This window comes from Panthera pardus, unplaced genomic scaffold (assembly GCF_024362965.1).
Source record: "Panthera pardus isolate Hobbes unplaced genomic scaffold, ASM2436296v1 HiC_scaffold_12, whole genome shotgun sequence".
Taxonomy (NCBI): domain Eukaryota; kingdom Metazoa; phylum Chordata; class Mammalia; order Carnivora; family Felidae; genus Panthera; species Panthera pardus.
In genome coordinates, this window is record NW_026526677.1 from 44572274 (window position 1) to 44595273 (window position 23000).

Below are 23000 nucleotides of genomic sequence, written 5' to 3' on the forward strand. Positions count from 1 at the left end.
TTCAGAGTGTTGCTTTTTTTAGGTTAGCTGGGAACATGCACGCTGAACAACTCAATTTTTTCACCACGCTGCACAGGTCTGTAAATACTGCGAAAGCACTGGGGGTATTGATTTAGGCTTACAAATAAATTTTAGTGAGTAGGCAAATTTGCAAATACAGATTAAGTGAATAATGAAGACGGACCGTACTTACCCTCTTTGAGCCTCCCTGTGAGCCATAATGTTACCTCCCTGACCCTACAGATTAAATGAGAGAAGGTATGTAAAATGCTTCACATGGTTCCAGCTAGTTTTTTTTTTCAACTTTTCATTTGTTTATTTTTTTTGAGAGAGAGAGAGACAGAGAGAGAGAGAGAGAGAGAAGGGAAGGGGCAGAGGAAGAGGGAGAGAGACAGACTCTCAAGCAGGCTCCACACTGTCAGCACAGAGCCTGATGTGGGACTCGAACTCACAAACTGTGAGATCATGACCTGAGCTGACATCAAGAGCCAGACGCTTAACCGACTGAGCCACCCAAGCACCCCTCCAGCTAGTTCTTTATCCCATATATTTGCATCTTCACCTTTTATACCTTGTCTGCCATGCTCAATCCAGAGGGATAAGTAGGCACCAAGAAATTTCCAGCCAAACGTACCATTTTTATCCCTGGAGCATTAACCAAAAACGACTCCCACTAATGCAAGCAGGAAGGAGGTATTTCAAACTTTTACAAAGGACACGCTCTGGGAGCTCTAACGTGCAGCGGTCAGCACAGCCAGGACACCCCAGGATGGGACTGAAACAGGTAGGTGAGATGCAGTGGTGTGTCTTGTGGCCGTACCATCTGCCATCCCTGCTTCTCTCTGAGCACCTGCTACACTTTCTGCTTCTCTTGGTAGACAGCTTTCCACTCCTCTCTCTGGCTTCCTTGTACCCTCAGAATTTTGGCTCAAATGTAGTGCTGGCTCTTACAGAGCTGATTCCAGCCTGACTTTACATGGCTGGGGCACACCTGTAGTCTTTGCCTGTCTAGTACTATTCCCCCACCTCCGGTAACACAGGAGGTGACTGTACCTCTGGCTTCAGGGTTGGCCCGTGACCCAGGCCATTGACTTTCTCCTGAGAATTTGATACTCTTAGTTATGGTCTATCACTTCCTTCGTCACTTTGTATATCTTTTTTGCTACCTCGTGAGGCTTTTGTTTGCTCAGAGCTCTTGTTTATTCATTGCTTCTGCTTACTCATGAAGTCTGAATACTGCCTTCTCTCTGTCTTTCAGCTTCTGCTTTCACTGATCATCTTTTCTTATTTCCCCAGTTCTGATTCCTGAAAGAGAAAATCATTGGCACAGTTAATTGCCACCTTCTTGAGCGAAACTTCCATGCCAGGATACTCTATAGGCTCATGTCCAGCCTATTGATCAGCTGCTCCTAGGTAAGTGCCTCCCATTGTCCAATAAGCCGCAAGCAGGGTTGTACAGGTGGGAGGGGTGCATGTGGTATGGAATGTGGTCACCTATGTTTATTGATCAATATCAAGGTGGTTATCCAGATGCCTGTGGTTTTTTGTTTTTCTTTTTATTTTATTATCAAGTTGGCTAACATACAGGATATACAGTGTGCTCTTGGTTTTGGGGGTAGATTCCCATGATTCATTGCTTACATACAATACCCAGTGCTCATCCCAACAAGCGCTCTCCTCAATGCCCATCACCCATTTCCTCTCTCCCCTGCCACCCCCATCAACCCTAGTTTGTTCTCTGTATTTAAGAGCCTCTTGTTGTTTGCCTCCCTCCCTCTCTGTAACTTTTTTTCTCCTCCCTTTCCCCATGGTCTTCTGTTAAGTTTCTTAAGTTCCACATATGAGTGAAAACATATAATATCTGTCTTTCTCTGACTGACTTACTTCACTTAGCATAATAGCCTCTGGTTCCATCCACATTGCTGCAAATGGCATGATCTCCTTCTTTCTCATTGCCAAGTAGTATTCCATTGTATACATAAACCACATCTTTATCCATTCATCAGTTGATGGATATTTAGGCTCTTTCCATAGTTTGGCTATTGTTGAAAGCACTGCTATAAACATTGGGGTGCATGTGCCCCTATTAATCAGCACTCCTGTATCCTTTGGATAAATTCCTAGTAGTGCTATCACTGGGTCGTAGGGTAGTTCTATTTTTAATTTTTTGAGGAACCGCCACACTGTTTTCCAGAGCGGCTGCACCAGTTTGCATTCCCACCAACAGTACAATAGGGTTCCCATTTCTCCACATCCTCGCCAGCATCTGTTGTTTCCTGAGTTGTTAATTTTAGCCACCCTGACTGGTGCGAGGTGTTATCTCAGTGTGGTTTTGATTTGTATTTCCCTGATGATGAGTGATGTTGAGCATCTTTTCATGTGCCTGTTAGCCATCTGATGTCTTCTTTGGAAAAGTGTCTATTCATGTCTTCTGCCCATTTCTTCACTGGATTATTTGTTTTTGGGTGTTGAGTTTGGTAAGTTCTTTATAGATTTTGGATGCCAACCCTTTATCTGATATGCCCTTTATCTGATATGTCCTTTGCAAATATATTTCTCATTCTGTCAGTTGCCTTTTAGTTTTGTTGATTGTTTCCTTTGTAGTGCAGAAGTTTTTTGTCTTGATGAGGTCCCAATAGTTCATTTTTGCTTTTATTTCCCTTGCCTTTGGAGACATGTCAAGCAAGAAATTGCTGCAACAGCTGTCTATGTTTTTTGAACACCCCGAGTCCAATCTATGAAGAACACCTATTAACTCTACTCTGGAAATGTATTTAGAATGTAATCACTTCTCACCATGCCTGCTGCTGCTACCTGTTCCAAGCCACACTGCCTCTCACCTGCCATGAGGTCACCTGCTTCTCTACTCTGTACTCTATTCCTCACATAGCACCCAGAGTGATTCCTTGAACACCTAAACCAGGTCATGTCATTCCTTTGCTTCACATATTGCAATGTGAATTTCACTCAGAGCAAGACCTAAAGACCTGGCCCCCATTATAATCTGACTTCATTTTTACCACTTTCTGTCTTGCTTACTCTGCTCCAGCCACACTGTCTGCCTTGCTTTTCCTCAGATCATCCAGGCATGCTCCCATCACAGGGCCTTTGCTCTCGCCGCCCCACCTGTCTGAAGCATACCCCCCAGATACTGGCTTGACCAACTCCTTTAGATCTTTACTCCTCCACAAGGTCTGCCTGACCAACCTATTCAATACTACACCTGTAGTATCAAATGCAGTACTGTAAGTACTATAGTATTAAACACGATAGTTCCCCATATCCATTCCTCTTCTCCTACAGTACTTTTTGTTCCTCTACTTACCGCTTTCTAACATACTATCTAAATTATGCATGCTATTTATTGCATGTCTCCCCCAGCTAGAATGTAAGTTCCACAAAGATAGAGATCTTTGTCTGCTTTGTTCCCTGATGTATACTGAGGATTTAGAATAGTGCCTGGCCCAAGCACTCCATAAATATTTGCTGAATTAAATTGAATTCCTCGGTAGGGAGCTATATACGTGGCAGTTACACTAAGGTTTCTCCATGCAATATAGAAGATCTCTTTCAGGGAAATTTATAACACTAAGTGCACGTATTAGAAAAGAGGAAAAATCTCAGATCAATCATCTAAGCTTCCGTTGAAGAAACTAGAAAAAGCACAAAATGAACCGAAAGCAAAAGAAATAATAAATAGCAGAAATCAATGATTTTTTTAAGTTTCTATTTAAATTCCAGTTAGTTAACATACAGTATAATATTAGTTTCAGGTGTACAACATAGTGATTCAACACTTCCATATAACACCTGGTGCTCATCACAAGTGCCCTCCTTAATCCCCATCACCTATTTCACCCATCCCCCCACCTACCTCCCCTCTGTAACCATCAATTTGTTTCTACAGTTAAGGAACTGTTTCCTAGTTAATCTTTCTCTTTCTTTTTCCCTTTGCTCATTTGTTTTGTTTCTTAAATTCCACATATGAGTGAAATTATATGGTATTGGTCTTTCTCTGACTGACTTACTACGCTTAATACCCTCTAGCTCCATCCATACTGTTGCAAATGGCAAGAGAAATCGGTTTTTTTAAAAAACAATACTATGAACAACTCTACATACAAAAATTTGACAACTTAGGTTAAATGGACTGATTCCTTGAAAAACACAAACCAACCAAACTCGCCCAATGTGGAATAGATCATTTGAGTAGCACTATAACTATTACAGAAATTCATACCTATTAGGATGGCTAAAATAAAAAGTAACACCAAATGCTGTTGAAGATGCAGAGAAACCAGATCGCTTGCTGGTCCCACTGAGGGTGGGACTGTAAAATGGTACAGCCACTCTGGAAAAGTTTGGTAGTTTTAAAAAAACACTAAACATCCATGGGGCACCTGGGTGGCTCAGTCGGTTAAACATCTGACTTCAGCTCAGGTCATGATCTGGCAGTTTGTGAGTTTGAGCTCCATGTCGGGCTCTGTGCTGACAGCTCAGAGCCTGGAGCCTGCTTCAGATTCTGTGTCTCCCTCTCATTCTGCCCCTCCCCCCCCCCCCCTCAAAAAGAAGTGAACATTAAAAAAAATTTAAATTAAAAAATTAAAAAGAACACTAAACATACAAGCCCATACAACCCAGCAATTGCACTCCTGGGTGTTTATCCCAGATAAACGGAGACTTCCGTTCACACAAAAATCTTTACATGAATGTTTATAGCAGCTTTATTTATAATAGCCAAAAGCTGGAAACAACCCAGATGTACTTTAGTGGGTGAATGGCTAAACAAATCGGGTATATTCACCCCATGGAATACTCAGCAATAATAAAAAAACAAAAAACCAAAACACATTATTGATACATGCTACATTTTGCATACTATGTGAAATTACACAAAGTGAAAAAATTATGAATTTTGAGAAGTTAAAAAAAGAATTATGTTATGTGGGAAAAAAAACCAAGAAAAGTACATATTGTGTGATTCTATTTATAGAGCATTCTTGAAATTCTATAATAAAATTACAGAAATGAAGAACAAATTGATGGCTGCCAGGGATAACAGACTCAGTAGAGGTGAGGAGAATGGGACAGAGTTGCCTTATAAAAGGGCAGCATGGGAGGGGTGCCTGGGTGGCTCAGCTGGTTAAGCTTCCAACTTTGGCTCAGGTCATGACCTCGAGGTTCCTGGGTTCAAGCCCCACATCGGGCTCTGTGCTGATAGCTCAGAGCCTGGAGCCTGCTTGGGATTTTGTGTCTCCCTCTCTCTCTGCCCCTCCTCCACTCACGCTCTCTCTCTCTCTCTCTCTCTCTGTTTCAAAAATTAATAATGAAACATTAAAAAAATAAATAAATAAAAGGGCAGCATGGGGATTCTTGTGGTGATGGAATGTTCGTATCAATATCAATACCCTGTTTGTGATACTGTATTATAGTTTTGCAAGATGTTACTAATGGAGAAACTGAGTGTATTAGTTAGGGCTCTCCAGAGAAACAAGAACAGGGTTGTAGATACAGATGTGAATATTGATATAGATAGATAGATACAGGTATGTAAGACGGGATTGATTGTAGGAAATGGTTTGCATGATTATGGAGACTGAAAGTCCCATGAGTATGCATATTTATTTGTGTAATCATGTACATCGGACACAGGGAACTATTTGGAAGAAAAGACACCAAAATAACAGTAGTCATCTCTTAGTAGTAAGATTGTGAGCATTCTTTCCTTCTTTTTTCTTTCTTTCTTTCTTTCTTTCTTTCTTTCTTTCTTTCTTTCTTTCTTTTCTTTCTTTCTTTCTTTCTTTCTTTTTAACTTATGGGCATTTTCTTATTTTTGTATAGTGGACACATATTACATGAGCAATTTTCAAAGTACACCGTATTTTTAAGACATTGTTTAGACCAACCTTTAATCCATTGCCTGAAAACCTGCAATCAATCTCCAAATAATTAGTCATTTCAGTCTTTTATATCATAGAAATTAATATTTCCCAAAGTGGCTGAGGTAGCTCTAATTATTAGAAATGAGAGCTGCTGAAAGCAAACGTCTGTACTGACTGTGCCCTCAGAGGGTTTAAGGACATGGATTTGGTGCTAGCACAGGTCAATTAACTTGGCTCATTCCCAGGGAAAAAGGGGGAAGGGACACCCCCCAATGTTCACAAAGGCTATGCATTACTCAAACATTGTCCACAAGAGACACGGAACATGTGAATGTGACACAAATCCATCTCTGCTCTGCACCCCTTCTCACACTGGACAATTCCTCATTTCCTCAAGTGGTCAGCAGGGAACATAAACAGATTTGAAAATATGTAGTTGTTACAATCAATAGCCAAAAATGAAAGCATGAAAAAAGCAATCCATTCACAACCAAGACCTTGAATGCCCACTTAAACTTTTAATGTCTGCCTAACACAAACCATAAAGAAAACCCCAAAACCTTAATGACACAGTAAAAGGAAATCAGACAAGATGGGGAGTTAACCTTGCTCATAACTGGAGAGACTAAACAAATGTGAAGGTAACGCTTCCTGTTGACAGACTTTATGCAATGCTAATTAATGGAGCATTAAGAGTTTTATAACTATAAAATACAAAACAATGGTACAATGCACCTGAAAAGAAGCGTACAAAACGGTTAGTGTTCTGGGAGGAAAAAAGATCATGTTTCAGAACTTCCCTTTCCTGCATTTAAAAACACTGTGATATCACAGACCAGCCATGATCAGAACTCTCGGGCAGTTCAACTCCCAGTTGACGGGTCTGTTCTGAATCAGCATGGTGAAGGAGAACATGCGGGAAGAGGCCAAGGCTGACGACCACAGTGGGTGTCTCGGGAGGGTTTGTTTGTGAGACAAGGTAGCTCAAGTAAAATGAAGCTTATTTTAAGACTCTGTCAAGTAATTTCACCTCACTGAGGATGGAAGCAGAATAGTAGGACCTCAGTGCACTAAAACCACGGACCAAGGCAACTCTCTCCACATCTGAAGGACCCTTCCTGGTGCCTCCCTGATCCCCCAGCTCTGGGCACTGGTTAGGCCATATCACAGTCCACGAAGTTCCAGCTCCTGAAGCAGCAGCAGCCCTGCAGGATGTTCATGCCACGTCTTCCCTTTTGTTCTGCTAGTGTGGGAGGCAGTAGCTATTTCCTGAAATACAAATCTCTGGTTTTCCTAGCTTCCCCTTTTGCTGCTTTTCCAGCTTTCCAACTGCTGTGTAACAAATTCCCTGAATTAAATCCCTTCTGTTTAACATGTCTACAGTGGCTCCTCTTCTCCTGACTGGACCCTGATTGCTACCTGGCCAGCTCTAGTGCTGAGCTTGGTTTGGTTGTTTTGAGCCAGAGTGCGGAAATCACAACCCGTTTCTCTTATCAGCAGGTATCCATTTCTGAGCCAAAAAAAAAAAAACAAAAAAAACCCCAAAACCCCACATTCAGGGCATGGCTATCTTGAGTAGATGGTTTGTCAGCCCAAATGATCTGGTGCAGCTGAGAACAAGACAGTCCAGAAGTCGGTAGCGCTGGGGATGGATGGGAAGTATGGGGGTGAGGAGGGTTGATGATTGAGGAAGGATAACAAAGAGATTTGAGCAGTTGCCCCAACACAGCACAAAATCTGATATCAGAAATCTAGAAAGGAATCAGTGAGTGGTAATCACTGTGGTAACCAACTGGGTCAAACACCAATGGCAGGTATAGTTGCAGTCACAAGTAGTAGAATCCAGAAATAGGACTGAGACAGGCTGGAACAGGAGATGGAAGACACTTCTGAAATGTCAGGGGCAGCTATCAGAGATGTGCTTACACAGTGGTCTGCATAGTGGTCAAGCATAGTCACATAACGGACTTGAGAGGAATTACCATTTGTCTGAGTTTGCCCCCAATGTGACATATTCCCCAACCTACCCTTTCTTTTTATTTTCCTAATAATTGCCTTTTATTTCATAATTAATATTTTTGTTTTCTTAATTTTGTTTGAAGAGTTTCTCCTTTTTTAAGCAATAAAGTGATATGTTAATTTTAATGTAATGTATATTAGAATTTATAGATAAATGACAAGAAATGTATATAGTTCATCTGTAATCCAACCCTCCAACGTTAACCTTTCAGACTATTTTTATGTCTCCATATTCATATGCATATGCCTATGGTCCTATGTGTATATTTTATTATTTTTTTAATGTTTATTTATTTTTGAGAGAGAGAGAGAGAGAGAGAGAGAGAGAGGGAGAGAGAATGTGAGTGGGGGAGGAGCAGAGAGAGAGGGAGACAGAGGATCCAAAGGAGGCTCCATGCTGACAGCACAGAGCCCAATGTGGAGCTTGAAATCACGAACCATGAGATCATGGCCTGAGCCCAAGTCAGATGCTTAAACGACTGAGCCACCCAGGCACCCCATTATGTGCATATTTTAGAACCAAAATTACTTTCCTTCTTAGGGGGAAATATGAGGGAAGAGTCTTATAATACTGGATTTTTAAAAAATGTAGACAGATTGAGGGGCATCTGTGTGGAGCCTGCTTGGGATTCTCCCTCTCCCTCTCTCTCTATCCCTTCCTCCTCTTCTCTCTCAAAATAAACATTGGGGTGCCTGGATGGCTGAGTCGGTTAGGCATTTTACTTTTAATCTTGGTTCAAGTCATGATCTCACGGTTTGTGAGCTCCAGCCCTGTGTCTGTGCTGACATTGTGGAGCCTGTTTGGGAGTCTGTCTCTCCCTCTCTCTGCCTCCCCCCAACCCCACTTGCTCTCTCCCTGTCTCTCAAAATAAAGAAATAAACTTTATAAACAAATAAATAAATATTTTTTAAAAAGTAGACCAATTAACCAAATTAGAAATTTGAGAAATAAATTCAAATCCACACAATAAATTAATACATGAAAAAATTGTTGAAATAAGCAACAAATAAATGAATCCCTGTCAAGCCATAGGGGAGAAACTAGATATTACTTAAAAGAATATAAATATATTAAAAGACTAGAAATATATAACCCACTATATTTTGCCACAATAGATTTGGAGGAGTTTAATAATTAAACTGAAATCTATTTTCATTTGAAGATAAAAATTTCAAAAATGTATCATAAAATACAGAAGACAATCCAATAATATTTCTTTCCTAAAAGAAAACAAGGTATCAATGTTGGCATATTGAAACTCTTAAAGAAATCATTACTGGCAAGATTAGTGTGGTTTTTATGCTATAAAACATAAAGCCAACTATTTAATTAAAAAGTGAATTCAAGACAAAGAGCAACAGAATGAGAAACCACTGAAAAGAAATGTCAAATAAAGTTTATTATCTATAATATATAAAGGACTGATAGAAATATAAAAACTCAGTACCCTTTTAGGGAAAGATAAATAGCCAAAAGATATAAATAACAAAAAATTTTAAAAGTAAATAAACACCTGGGAAAATTCCCAGCCTCAGTAATAAGGAAGGAAGCTGAATTTAAAACAATGATGAGGTGACAATTCATTGTATCAAAAGTACAAGTGAGGGGTGCCTGGGTGGCTCAGCTGGTTAAGCATCTAACTCTCGATTTCAGGTCAGGTCATGATTCCAGAGTTGTGGAATTGAGCCCCACATCCAGCTCTGTCTGTACTGACAGCATGGAGTTTACTTGGGATTCTCTCTCTCCCTTTCTCTCTCTGCCCACCCCCACCCCCCGCACCTTCTCTCTCTCTCTCTCTCTCTCTCTCTCTCTCTCTCTCTCAAAATAAATGAATAAACTTCAGGGGTACTAAGGTGGCTCAGTTGGTTAAGCGGCTGACTCTTGATTTCGGCTCAGGTCATGGTCTCATGGTTTGTGAGTTCGAGCCCTGCATCGGGCTCTGCACTGACAGTGTGGAGCCTGCTTGGATTCTCTTTCTCCCTCTCTCTGCCCCTCCCTGCCTTTCTCTGTCTCTTTCAAAATAAATAAACTTTAAAAAAATTTTTAAAAATAAGTAAACTTAAAAAAAAGTACAAGTGAGAAAGATCCAATGTTAGCATAGTAATGGGTAAACAGGCATTTGAACATTGCTGATATCACTGCAAATTAAGAAAACCCTCCTAAAAAGCAACAGGGGATATACGTGTTAATCCTACTTTGGGAAAGAAAAAAGAAAAAGATTTTAAAAATGATTTTTAAATATGTACAACTTACTTGTGTGGAAAACTGGATATAAGTCAAATGCCCCAAATAGAGGCAATAAGTCATTATGAAAACATTGCTATATTAAAATTGTTAGAATACTGAATTGCTAATAAAAAACAATAAATCTGTGAACGATGTGTATTAATGGAAAAGGAAAAACAAAAATAGTATGCAAATGACTTCCTGTTAAGACTATGTAAACATTATGTCTACACAACAATAAAGATTTTTAAAAAATTTTTTTTAACGTTCATTTATTTTTGAGACAGAGAGAGACAGAGCATGAACGGGGGAGGGTCAGAGAGAGACAGGGAGACACAGAATCTGAAACAGGCTCCAGGTTCTGAGCTGTCAGCACAGAGCCCGACACAGGGCTTGAACTCACGAATCGTGAGATCATGACCTGAGCCGAAGTCGGACGCTTAACCGACTGAGCCACCCAGGCACCCCAACAATAAAGATTTTTAAAGGAAGGAAGCAGAATCTCATAAATGGTGACTATTTTATGAAAAAAGGCTTCTTTGTAGTTCTTCTTGATCCATTTGGAATTTTTTTGCCTGGACCAACAACAACAAAAAAACCCCACTGCATATATTATGATGCAGTTTTCAATTAATCTTCCCAGATAATCAATTATGAAATTTGGCAGGTGACATATCTCACAATTCTCTATCCTAACTCCAACCCATCTGCATTCTAGAACTCCTCAGAAAATCTGAAATTTAGAACGGAAACTCCTACAATTTGGTCATTGTACTGGATTCTGTGGTATACCACCTCCTTAGATCTCCCACTCAAGACAGAGGCACTCATTTCTCCAGCTGCAGGGGGAGTTGGCTGACAACTCTCGGATGAGCATCTCTTCAAGAATTGCCCTCCCTCAGCTGAAGGAAGCTGCCTTGCCCAAGGTTGTGCCCACTGGCCTTGGGAGCAGCCACCATCTAATGTCTGGCCAGTGATGGGCGTGGGGGGAGGTCAGACTCTCTTGCTCAAGGAAGCACAGAGGAAGCACAAGGAAGCCTTCAGAGGAAGGGTCATCTCATCCCAGAGCTCCGGATGGGAGCCTTTGTTGTAACTGTTTACTTCTCCCTCTGTCCAACTTGTCACCAAGAGATACCAAGCCTAAGTCCCCAATACAGCACCATTCTTCTGGGAGAGCAACCAGCCACTTGATGACAAGTTGATTACACTGGAAGGGGCAGTGATTCATTTTGAGTGGAATGGATATGTATTTGGGGTATAGGTTTGCCTTTCCTGCCCTTACGCTTCAGCCGGTACCACCACCTAAAGGCACACAGTGTTTGATCCACAAACACGGAATCCTGTGTAATATTTTTATGGGACCCAGGCACCATTTCACACACAGTAGCTGCAACAGTGGCACATAACCGTGGGATCCACTTTTCCCATTTCATACCACACTACACAGAAGCTGTCAGCTTGACAGAGTGATGAAATGGCCTTTTGGAAGTACAACTGAGCTACCACTTTGGAGGTGACACCTTGCAAAAATGGAGTGTCATCTTCTAAGATGCAGCATACACTGTAAATCAACAATTATTGTAGGCATAATACGTGGTTCTGGAATCGAAGGGAAGGAAGTAGGAGTGGCTCTGAGCCCTGCTTACCATCACTCACAGTGACCCACTTGTGGTATTTATGCTTCTTGTCCCAGCAAGTCTAAACTCTGTGGGTTTAGAGGTCCTGGTGATTGATTCAGAAACTCTTTGCCAATGTTGATGGCAAATGGAGATGAGAGTGAGGGAAAAGAAAATGGGCTGGAGAGGAGGGAGCTGAATATCAGTTGCAACCTTCAGACCAGGAGCAGTACCAGGGGGCCTGGTGACTGTAGTTTGTCCTAGTAACCTTACTCTTGTAAATTTCCCTGGCAAAAGACACCAACAGGGATACTGGAGGAGTTCTCAGAACTTATTATGCAAAGTGAGTGGATCCAGTGCAAAGGGTTTGCTGTAATGAATGCTGTGGTGTGCCACTCAAGTCCTCCTTTCTGGATTGAGGCAATCAGACCCTCAGCTGCTAGCAATATTGGCAGCTGATGGCCCTCAGATGAACTGCTCTTTTGATATTGTCCTCAGCCAGGGAGTCATCTTGCTCACACAGAATGATGAGTCCATGCCCAGGGATGAAGGCTCAGCCTGCTTTGCTCCAAGGCAGGACAGAGTTCCCCGCAAGACTGACTGAGAGACCCATGTTGTGACTTCACTGCAATACAACTCCTCCTTCTACCCAGTCTTACTTCCTTCACTCTTCTACTGGTATTGAATCCCTGGGCACTCTCCAGTAAACTTCCCGCAGACAAACCTTCATCTCAGAGTCAGTTTTTGGGGGACTCAGTATGCAAGAGTTACATCAGTTTTTTTTTAAACAGAAAAATACTGTCTAACACACAGGCTTTGTGTGGCTATCACATATATAGATATTAAGAATCCCTGGGTGATCTACATCTGGAAAGCTCATTGACCTTACCAGTAACATTGATGCTATTTCTTCTCCTTTTGGAGACTTTGTTTTCCTGGGTCCCCATTGGAGGTGCTGAATACTAGAAGCAGCCAGGAAGTCTCAGTTCCGCTTCTGTCTCATGGTCATTTCTTTTCTTCAGCTCTCTGGCTGTGCCAGGCCCTGAGCTTTTCTATCCCATCTTTCCAGAAAGCTACTAGCTGTCACTTGTCTCCCTCCACCCACAGTCAAATAAGTTCCAGATGCTGAGGGAGTTGCGGGAGTCTCTCAGTGTCACCAGGAGGAGGGGAGCTTAAATTCCTCTGGTTACCAATCACCATCTTGTTTGTTTCTTTTGTTTGCCCCTACTGATTTTTCTCTCATGATCAGAGAGTTAAGTCATTGTCTTGCCACCGAGATTTCAACACCCTTTTGTAGTAAATCTCTGTATTACAGTTTCAAATGTTATTATTATTATTATTATTATTATTATTATATCATTACACTTCAAAATTTCTGAAAGACAAAGCTATAAATGAGAACAAAGCTCTTTCTTTCCTTCCTATTTTCCTTCCTTCCTTTAGTAAATGTCTTGTGTACCAACTGAGTCATCTCATAAGTGAAGCTGGGCTCTACCTACCCTTATTTAAGGTTATTAAATGTGATATTAAGGACACAATCATTCCTTCTTGCACATTCCCTAGGGTCCAAAGTTGGCAGCAGATGGCTGCTCTGGCTGAGTCTTGCAGCACACATCCCACTGGAACAACAACCCAGAGCTCATGTCCTTGGATGGAGAACATATTAACAGCATTCTCTTTGTGTAGGAAGGCCTCCAAGTTTTGTAAAGACCCACTATATTTAGTGTAATAAAGTGAAATGTCCCTAACCAGTAGATTTCTATCAACCAGTCGGTCTTCAAAGGCCAACTGGACAGGGAGGCTGGAAACCACAACCCAGGCCCCTCCCCAGTAGCTCCTTTAAGAAATCAGGCCCTCTTGGGCACTTCGACATCAAGAGCCACATAAAATTGGCCCTTCTCCATCCTCATTTTGTCGTTGACCTTAGTCCTCAAGCCTGGACACACTTCTCAATCTTTCTACAACCTCCAGGTTTCTGACCTTGGGATTCATTCTTCTACAGACAGCCTTGCCTCTCCCTCAGGGCCGTTTGGGGTCAGCAGAAGGAACTACTGGTCCTCTTCAGCACAGTAGCTCAAAGAGCAGTCTTTTCAAATGGAGAAATATGTAGAGAAGGTAGACAAAGACTGTGACTTTTAATATGATTACTCTTTCAGTTTCAGAACGCTTCTTGTTTCTTGCTCATCTTTTGTATCTGACTGTAGGTACCATTTCTCTAACGTTGACTGCAAACTTTTTTTTTACTCCTGAATCAGGACTCAGGCTCCCTTATGTGGGGACAAATCAAAGAAAGCAGCTGAAAGAAGTAAGAGAAGTTGAACCCCAGAACCCTGGAATATTCTGAAATTGGAGACACCAGGTGCCTCTGAAGATGGGAATGTGGCATAGGAAGAAAAGATTATTTCAAAGTCTTTATAATGACCAGTTAAATGCCTAGATCTTTTTTGCAACAGCACAGCCAAGTGACTACCCTTTCACCACCCTAAAAGAGGCCAGGCAGTTTCTTCTTTTGAGAGGCTGGGTCAAAGGCTCTAGATCTGGTGCACCAGACACAGTGGAAGACAGAGGATTAAATGAAAGTCTCTATAAGGAATGATGAACTCCCGTCACCCCCACCCTCCAGTCCCTTTCACCTGATAAGCTCCCAGAAGGCTAGAAGCCAGTTTATAAACTCCCATGCAAAAGAATTCCTCTGACTGACTGACTGACTGACTGACTAGCTTAAGAGAAAAGATCTTCACATAATGACATTTGGAGGTCCCTCCCCCCAAAAAAGATATGTTAAATTACTGTGAATCCTAACAGTCAACAAGCTCTGCCTATTCACGGGGGGGGGGGGGCATTTAAGTGTCTCACTCTTTAATATGAATAGACATATTCATATTAAAGTCACTAATGCCCCCCTGTGAATTTATGAAAAGTCACTAATGTGAAATACAAACAAAAAGAGTTCAGTGGGAGATGACATGTAGGAAGTAAAAGAAAACTTCAAACATCAAAATTAATATCCTCGGAGAGGTAAGAGAAGATACTGCACCCACAGAGCAAGGACAAGATGTCATTTAAAAACAGAGCAAAACAAAAACAGGAATGGGGGAAGGGGACAGTCAGAGAACCAGATAGAACTTTAAAAACTAACAATATAAAATTCACTAGAAGAGTTAGAAGACAGAGTGAAGAAAATCTCCCAGAAAAGAAAAAAAAAGGAAAGATAGGAAGAAAATTATATCAGTTTAAGTGATCCAACAATTGAATCAAGAGTACTAGAAAGAGGGAGCAGAGAAAATGGAGGGGAGAGAATGCTGAAAATAAGGACACACATTAAAAAAAGAATATACATGGTAATTTCTCAAAACTGAAGGAAATGTGTTTTCAGACTGAAAAGGGTTCATTGTGTTGAGTTCATTCCACACAATAGATGATAAAAGACCCTGTTCTAAGGTGTATCAACGTGAAATTTCAGAACATTTGGAAGGAAGGGAAGATCTCAAAACCTTCCAGAGAGTAGGTGTTAGCATCAAATTTCTCAAGAGCAAGGTGAAAAGCTAGGTAACAAAGAAGCAATGCCTTTAAAATCCCAAGGGAAAATAATTTCCAACCTATAATCCTATACCCAGACTACCATTCAAGTGTGCTGCTAAAACAAAGGCATTTTTAGACATGCTAGGTCTCAAAAAATTTTACTTTTTATGAACTTTTTCTCAGGAAGCTATTGCAGGATGAGCTCCACCAAACCAAGTGAGTAAACCAAAAGGAAAATATGAGATCTGGCAAACAAGGAATCCAACAAAAGAGAGATGCAGAAGAAATTCCTAAAATGATGTAAAAGGGAAGTCTTGGAACGGCAGCTGGACAGCTGGCCTAGAGAGCTACCGGTCCAGACCTAAGCTGAACGATGGAAAGCACCAGAAGAGGTGTCTGTGAGAAAAACAAACAAACAAACAAACAAACACAACACTGATGGAGGAGAAATTCACAATTCTGTCAGAGGACTTGAGTAGACATTAATGATTGCCCTATGAAACTGAAATTTAAAAAAAGATAATTATTAACCTAAGGGAAAACAAAACTATTATGTAAGATACAAAGCAATACAAAGTGAGAAGCTCACCTGTGAACAGTATTTCCACAGGCATAATAATCTAAACACTAAAAATGAGTTTAGCCAAAACTGTGATATAATTATAATGGGAGGATGGTTGCAGCTGAAGGGTGTGTGTTGTAGAGGGTGGTATGAGAAAGCAAAATCCTACCCTATGCAATAGGAAATGAGATAATACCTAAATTGAAAAGTCAAGGGGAAAAAAAGCAGAATAAACACCAGAAAAAATAGCTAAACGATGTGAGTATGGTTGGCACTGCACAGCAGAAATCACAGGTGGGGAGGAGTGGGCAGAGACTGCCACTTTGTTTGCTACTGTTGTTAAAAGCTTTGTATTTTATTTTATTTCCTACTACGTACTTGTATATTTTGATTTTTAGAAAGACTAAAGAAAAAAAGTGAGTGAGGAAATAAGGGAGAAAAGAAAGAGTAGAAAACTAAGATGAAGTCAGACGTAATATTAGATCGAGTATACATCATTGCTAAAGATAGGCTGAAAATTTGACTCTGAGATTTTTAGCATCCAGCACAAAGTGGGAAATGTAATCATTTATACAATTTCACCATGTCCAAGAGATAAAAACAAACCACTTACTCAGGAGAAATCTATCTATTCCTGGTACTGAGATCTGAGAGACATTTTTCCCATCTGTCCTCCTAAAGAGGGCATCATGTGACCTAGTGAACCACATCCTCATCAACTTGCCCAGTAAATGCCCAGTAAGTGCAGTAAGTTTCATTGAGCTGTTCGTTATGATGGCTCTCAATGTAGGTTGGTGACAAAATGCCAGAGCAGAGTCCAGTAAAAGCATTTCTGTGAGGAGATAAAAATCTGCTCACCTCAGAGAGCACAGAAACATGGTGGCTAGCATGTGGGCCTGAGTTCCAAATCTGCATATTAAGAAAGCTACTTAACTTCTCATCTATAAGATGGGCCTAAATATTATCATTTCATAGGATTTTGTGAAGATTAAATAAGTTTATGCTTATGAAGCTCTTAAAGCAATGCCTGGCATATATAAGCACTCAAAGAAAAAGATAGCTATTTTTCAGAGAAATGTTTTTTTTTAAATTTTTTGTTAACATTTATTTAATTTTGAGAGACAGAGAGAGGCAGAGTATGAGCAGGGGAGGGGCAGAGAGAGAGGGAGACACAGAATTTGAAGCAGGCTGCAGGCTCTGAGCTATCAGCACAGAGCCCGACATGGGGCCTGAACTCCCAAATTGCGAGATCATGACCTGAGCTGAAGTTGGACACTCAACCAACTGAACCACCCAGGCGCCCCAAGAAATGTTTTTTAAAAATGGATTTCGGGGCGCCTGGTGGCTCAGTCAGTTGAGTGTCCTACTCTTGATTTTGGTTCAGATCATGATCTCACAGTTCATGGGTTCGAGCCTCACGTTGGGCTCTGTGCTGTCAGTGTGGAGCCTGCTTGGAATTCTCTCTCTCTCCCTCTCTCTCTGCCCTTCCCCCACTTGCTCTCTCTCTCCCTCAAAATAAATAAGCTTAAAAAAATAAAAGAATAAAAATGGATCTGATATGAGAAGACTACACTAAACAAAACAGTGAGATACTGGTGAAGGGATAGATACATTCATTAATAGAATAGTATAGGGAAACAAATCCACACAAATATAACCAAGTGATTTTTGACAAAAGTACAAAACATTCAATGGAGGAAAGATAGTCTTTTCAACAAATGGTGTTACAGGAATTGGATGTCCATAGCCAAAGAAATGAACCTTAACGTAGACTTCACACCTTATACAAAAACTAACTCAAAATGGAGCATATATTAAAATTTAACATGTCAGGGTGCCTGGGTGGCTCAGTCAGTTAAGCCTCTAGCTTCAGTTTGTGAGTTGGAGCCCCACATCAGATTCTGTGCTGACAGCTCAGAGCCTAGAGCCAGCTTTGGATTCTGTGTCTCCCTCTCTCTCTCTGCCCCCCTCCACTCTGTCTCTCTCTGTCTCTCAATAATAAATAAATGTTAAAAAAAATTTAATGTAATATGTCAAACTAGAAAACTCTTAGATAAAAACAAAGGAGAAAATCTGTGGAACCTAAGGCTAGGTGAAGATTTCTTAGATATAATACTGAAAGCATAACCCATAAGAGAAAATTTGATAAATTGGACTTCATCAAACTTAAAAATGTTTGCTCTGCTCTATTAAGAGCAAACATGTTGGGACACTTGGGTGGCTCAGTTGGCTGACCGTCCAACTTCGGCTCAGGTTTGTGAGCTCAAGCCCTGCATCAGGCTCTCTGCTGTCAGTGCAAAGCCTGCTTCAGGTCCTCTGTCACCACTTCTCTCTGCCCCTCTCACACTTGTTCTCTCTCTCTCTCTCTCAAATAAAATAAAACATTAAAAAAAATTTAAGAGCAAACCTGTCAAAAAGACGCCGTTAAGGGGCGCCTGGGTGGCTCAGTCGGTTGAGCATCCGACTTTGGCTCAGGTCATGATCTCACGGTCTGTGAGTTCAAGCCCCGCATCAGGCTCGTGCTGACAACTCAGAGCCTGGAGCCTGTTTCAGATTCTGTGTCTCCCTCTCTCTCTGACCCTCCCCCGTTCATGCTGTCTCTCCCTGTCTCAAAAATAAATAAACGTTAAAAAAAAATTAAAAAAAAAAAAAAAGACGCCGTTAAGAGGATGAAAAGACAAGACAGACTGGGAGAAAGTATTTGCAACCCAAAAAGTATTGCAGAAAATATCTCGGGGCGCCTGGGTGGCTCAGTCGGTTAAGCGTCTGACTTCGGCTCAGGTCATGATCTCACGGTCTATGAGTTCGAGCCCCGCGTCGGGCTCTGTGCTGACAGCTCAGAGCCTGGAGCCTGCTTCAGATTCTGTGTCTCCCTCTCTGTGACCCTCCCCCGTTCATGCTCTGTCTCTCTCTGTCTCAAGAATAAATAAACATTAAAAAATAAAAAAAATTAAAAAAAAAAGAAAATATCTCAACCAAACATCTATAAGGGGCCATAAAGAACTCTCAAAAATCAGCAGTAAGAAAACAAACAAATCAATTAGAAAATGGGCAAAAGAAATGGAAAGACATTTCTAGAAAGATGACATACAGTGGCAAGTAAAAATACATTCAACATCATTAGGTATTAGGGAAATGCAAATTAAAACCACAATGAGATTTCACTATACAGCTATGAGAATGGCTAAAATAAAATATAGTGACAAAACCAAATGTTGGCGGAGAAATTGGCTCTATCACATATTGCTGGTTGTAATGCAAAACAGTATAATTACTCTGCAAAATAGTTTGGCAATTTCTTTACAAAACTGAACATATACTTGTCACATGAACCAACAATCAATACTCCTGGGCATTTACACACACACACACAGACACACACACACACACACACACACACACACACACACACACACGTATATGAAATAGGAATCTGAGTAAAGTCTACTGATTGTACCAAGGTCAATTTCCTGGATTTGACATTACACTATTCTTGTATAAGATGTTACCACTGGGGGAAACTGGGTAAAGGGTATGCCAGACCTCCCTGTACTGTATTTGCAATTTCCTGTGAATCTATAATTATTTCAAACTAAAGTTGAAAAAAAAATAGATGCTATGGAAAATGTTAGGCAAATCTTATTACTTTGGAGATTATTTTAGCAAGCTCTTTATAGATTGTATAAAATGATAATTTAAATATTTGAAGGGTTGCAGGGTGCCTGGGTGACTCAGTTGGTTGGGCGTCTGACTTCGACTCAAGTCATGATCTCGAGGTTTGTGAGTTTGAGCCCCACGTTGGGCTCTGTGCTGACAGCTCAGAGCCTGGAGCCTGCTTTGGATTCTGTGTCTCCCTCTCTCTCTGCCCCTCCCCTGCTTACCCTCTGTCTCTCTCTCAAAAATAAATATTTAAAAGATACTTGAAGAGTTAGGAGAAATTATAAAAATTCGTCTAAGAATAGTGCTTCTTTCAAAATATGGTAAAGGCAAAGAGGTGTGTGTGTGTGTGTGTGCGCGCAGGCTGGGCGCTTATGTAGGTGTTCACTTCAGGAAATGAAGTGAAGGCAACTAGCAGATTTCTGAGAGTCCTTACAAAATGGCACCTATTATAGCCCAATGTCTGGCCCTCAGCTTTTCAGCTGAAAAACTTGATTTTCTTGCAAACTGAGCATGGATTTCCTCTTAACTGAGCTCATAAGACTGATGGGCTATGGATGACAATCTCAGCCACACTCAGATATTCCAGAAAAGCCAAGTTTCTCTTTTTTTAAAAAAAGTTTATTTATTTTAAGAGAGAGAGCAGGGGAGGGGCAGAGAGAAAGAGGGAGAATTAATCTCAAGGAGGCTCTGATCTCTGAAGGAGATCATGACCTGAGTCAAAATTAAGAGTTGGACGCTCAACTGACTGAACCTCCCAGATGCCCTGTTCTTCTTTTTTTTTTTTCTTAAAGCTTACTTATTTTTGAGAGAGAGAGAGAGCACGCATCAGTCAGGGAGGGGCAGAGAGAGGAGGGGACAGAGGATCCAAAAGCAGGCTCTGTGCTGACAGCAGAGAGCCCGATGCAGGGCTTGAACTCACATACTGTGAGATCATGACCTGAGCCAAAGTTGGACGCTTAACCAACTGAGCCACCCAGGTACCCCTCAAATTTCTCTGTTCTTTAAATCAATTTACTTTGAACTCCAAATCCCCATCCTATAAGTTGGAGGAAATTCAACCTAAGTAATTCTTTGCAAAGGCATCGTTGGTGTGATTACTGCACAGACACCCACTATTGTCTGAAGGGTTCTCCCAAAAATGGTGACTGCGGCTTTTGTGATGCTTGGGACTCAGTAGTATTCAGTGACTAGAATCCAACCTCCCTGAGTATTCCATACAGCCTTTTCCCCCTGAGGTCTTATACCTTCTCAGGCTCTGAAATCTCCCCCTGCCCTGCCTTGGGGAAGCTCCTGGAGCAGCCTCTTACTTCTCTTCTATCCTTTCTCTCTCTGTTCTCCAGGACACCCAGCATCATCTGTTCAATCAGCTTAGCTCTTCCAGAAGGTGGGAAAAACCACTAACTTGAAGCTGCTTTTATTTTTGGTCCTGCCAAAATACCCATGGAAAGGAATTACAAAGCCTTGCTACCTTCTGAAATGTGGGGGGAAAATATATGGAGAACAAAATAAAATTAATATTTTAACAATTCATTCTGCCCAAACTACATTGAACCAGAAAAGCCACTTAATTAATTGGCAATAAGCAATAAATATCACAGCAACAGGTCACATCCACTAGCCCATTCTGCTCTCTTTAAAGGAGACAATCAAGATGCTAGTTACACTGTTGCTTAATGAGCCTAGAATCAGAACCAGGGATATTAGGACAATTCAACATTTAAAGGGGTCAGGCTGAATGAATCAATGAATGAATGAGTGAATGAATGAATGAATGAACAAATAAGTAGGTCAAGCAGTCATAGCCTGATGTATCAATTCCACATTAGGCATACCTACATGGTGCTAAGAAAGCCGAAAACACGGGAAGTTCATTGGCTATAGTTCCCTGGATCCACGTTCACTTTGAGAATGTCCTTGCCAGTGGAGTTGCAATATTCAGAGGCATTTGGCTAGGACACTGTCTCCCAGGAGACCACTTGGATGAACACCACCACCATTTGTCCTAGAGACTGTTCTTTTTCTATGCTTCCACAACTCACCACCTCTTTCATCAAATAACAGGCCATTCCTGTAGGCCTAGGATTCATGTCTCTTTGGGATGATTTTGCATGGATCTGTTCCAATCAGTTGCACAGAGACTTTAAACTGAACTCTCAAAGAGGCATATAATTTCTTGGGCTACTCTTCCTGTACCTGCCACATACTGATAATGGTATGTATAAAACTAACTATATTAGAAGATCTTCAATGTGCGATTCTAAACACCAGAAGCATCCAAAAGAATTATCTTAAACATTTTTCAATAATTATACTTAAAAAATTATATCATTGTAACCATTAAAGAATAATTGTTAAGTGCAGTACGCATGACTATGGGTAAAATCTGCTGGATACAAATGATCCAATAATAATGTTACTGACATCATATTTTTTATGTTTGTTTATTTTTGAGAGAGAGAGAGAGAGAGAGAGAGAGAGGAAGAATGAGTGGGGGAAGGGAAGTGAGAGAGGGAGACAGGGGATCTGAAGTGAGCTTAGCACTGACAGCAGAGAGCCCAATGTGGGGCTCAAACTCACAAACCATGAGATGTTGACTTGAACCAAAGAACGACATATGAACGACTGAGCCACCCAGGCATCCTTGAAGTCAGATTTTTAAGTGTGGAGTGCATACTGTTAAGTGTTGAGTGGTCTCACTGTAAATGTTCCTAGGCATGTCTGGCTTAGTGGGTAACAATATCATTTCGGATTATTGTATGTATGCTGTGTTGAGATATCTAACCTCAGATATGTCAATAATGTAGCATAGGACAGGCAAATCCATGACATTTCCTCCTGCTCTTTGCAGAGAAATAATGGATGTTCTAAAGAAAAAACTGAACTCTGAATGTGAAAGTGCTTAAAGCAATCTTTATGGTAATTCCTCACCTATATATCTATGCATATATTAAGAATTATTACCCTATTTTCTACTTTACAGAAGAATAGGAAAATATAATTAATAGTAGTAGTAACAGTAATAATAATAATAGATTTCAAGATCACTTTTCCCATGAAAAGTTTAAGTTACATCACCCATGGCAGCAAGAATAAAATTCAGACTAAGCTTGTTCCCTTGAACTCTGTTTAGTTACCTTGTATTCTCTAGTATCCTCTGCTTGCTTTTTGTTTCTCTTTTCAATCTTTTTTTCTTCTCTAGTTTTCTTAAAATGGCACAAGCAGGGTGCTCCTCATTAGTAATGAGATCTTCCCAATCTTAATCAATTCATTATGTTCAATAAAGCAAGGAAAAAACACCGGCCAACTGGCTTCATGAATGATTTTGCAACAGCTTTATATCAAGATAAACGGATATGCCATTAGCATGTTAGGGCTTCTGAGTAATTCGGGTATAAATTTGGGCTTCCAAAGGCAGTATATGAGAAAATGAAGTTTTTAGCCAGTTTCACTTCAACTGGTTTGGGGATAAAACAGCATAATGTTTCTATCAAGTTGTGCTGTTTTATTTTGAT

The 23000-nt window shown here is 40.7% G+C and overlaps 1 long non-coding RNA gene across 1 annotated transcript in view; it reads left to right on the forward strand.

Moving 5' to 3' along the window:
- Nucleotides 1–1131: 1131 nt before the first annotated feature.
- The window catches only part of LOC128776172 (uncharacterized), a 48570-nt gene continuing 26701 nt past the window's right edge, over nt 1132–23000 (forward strand). The window contains exon 1 of the long non-coding RNA XR_008421190.1: nt 1132–1413. This is a non-coding gene — a long non-coding RNA (uncharacterized LOC128776172). The remainder of the gene's footprint in view (nt 1414–23000) is intronic.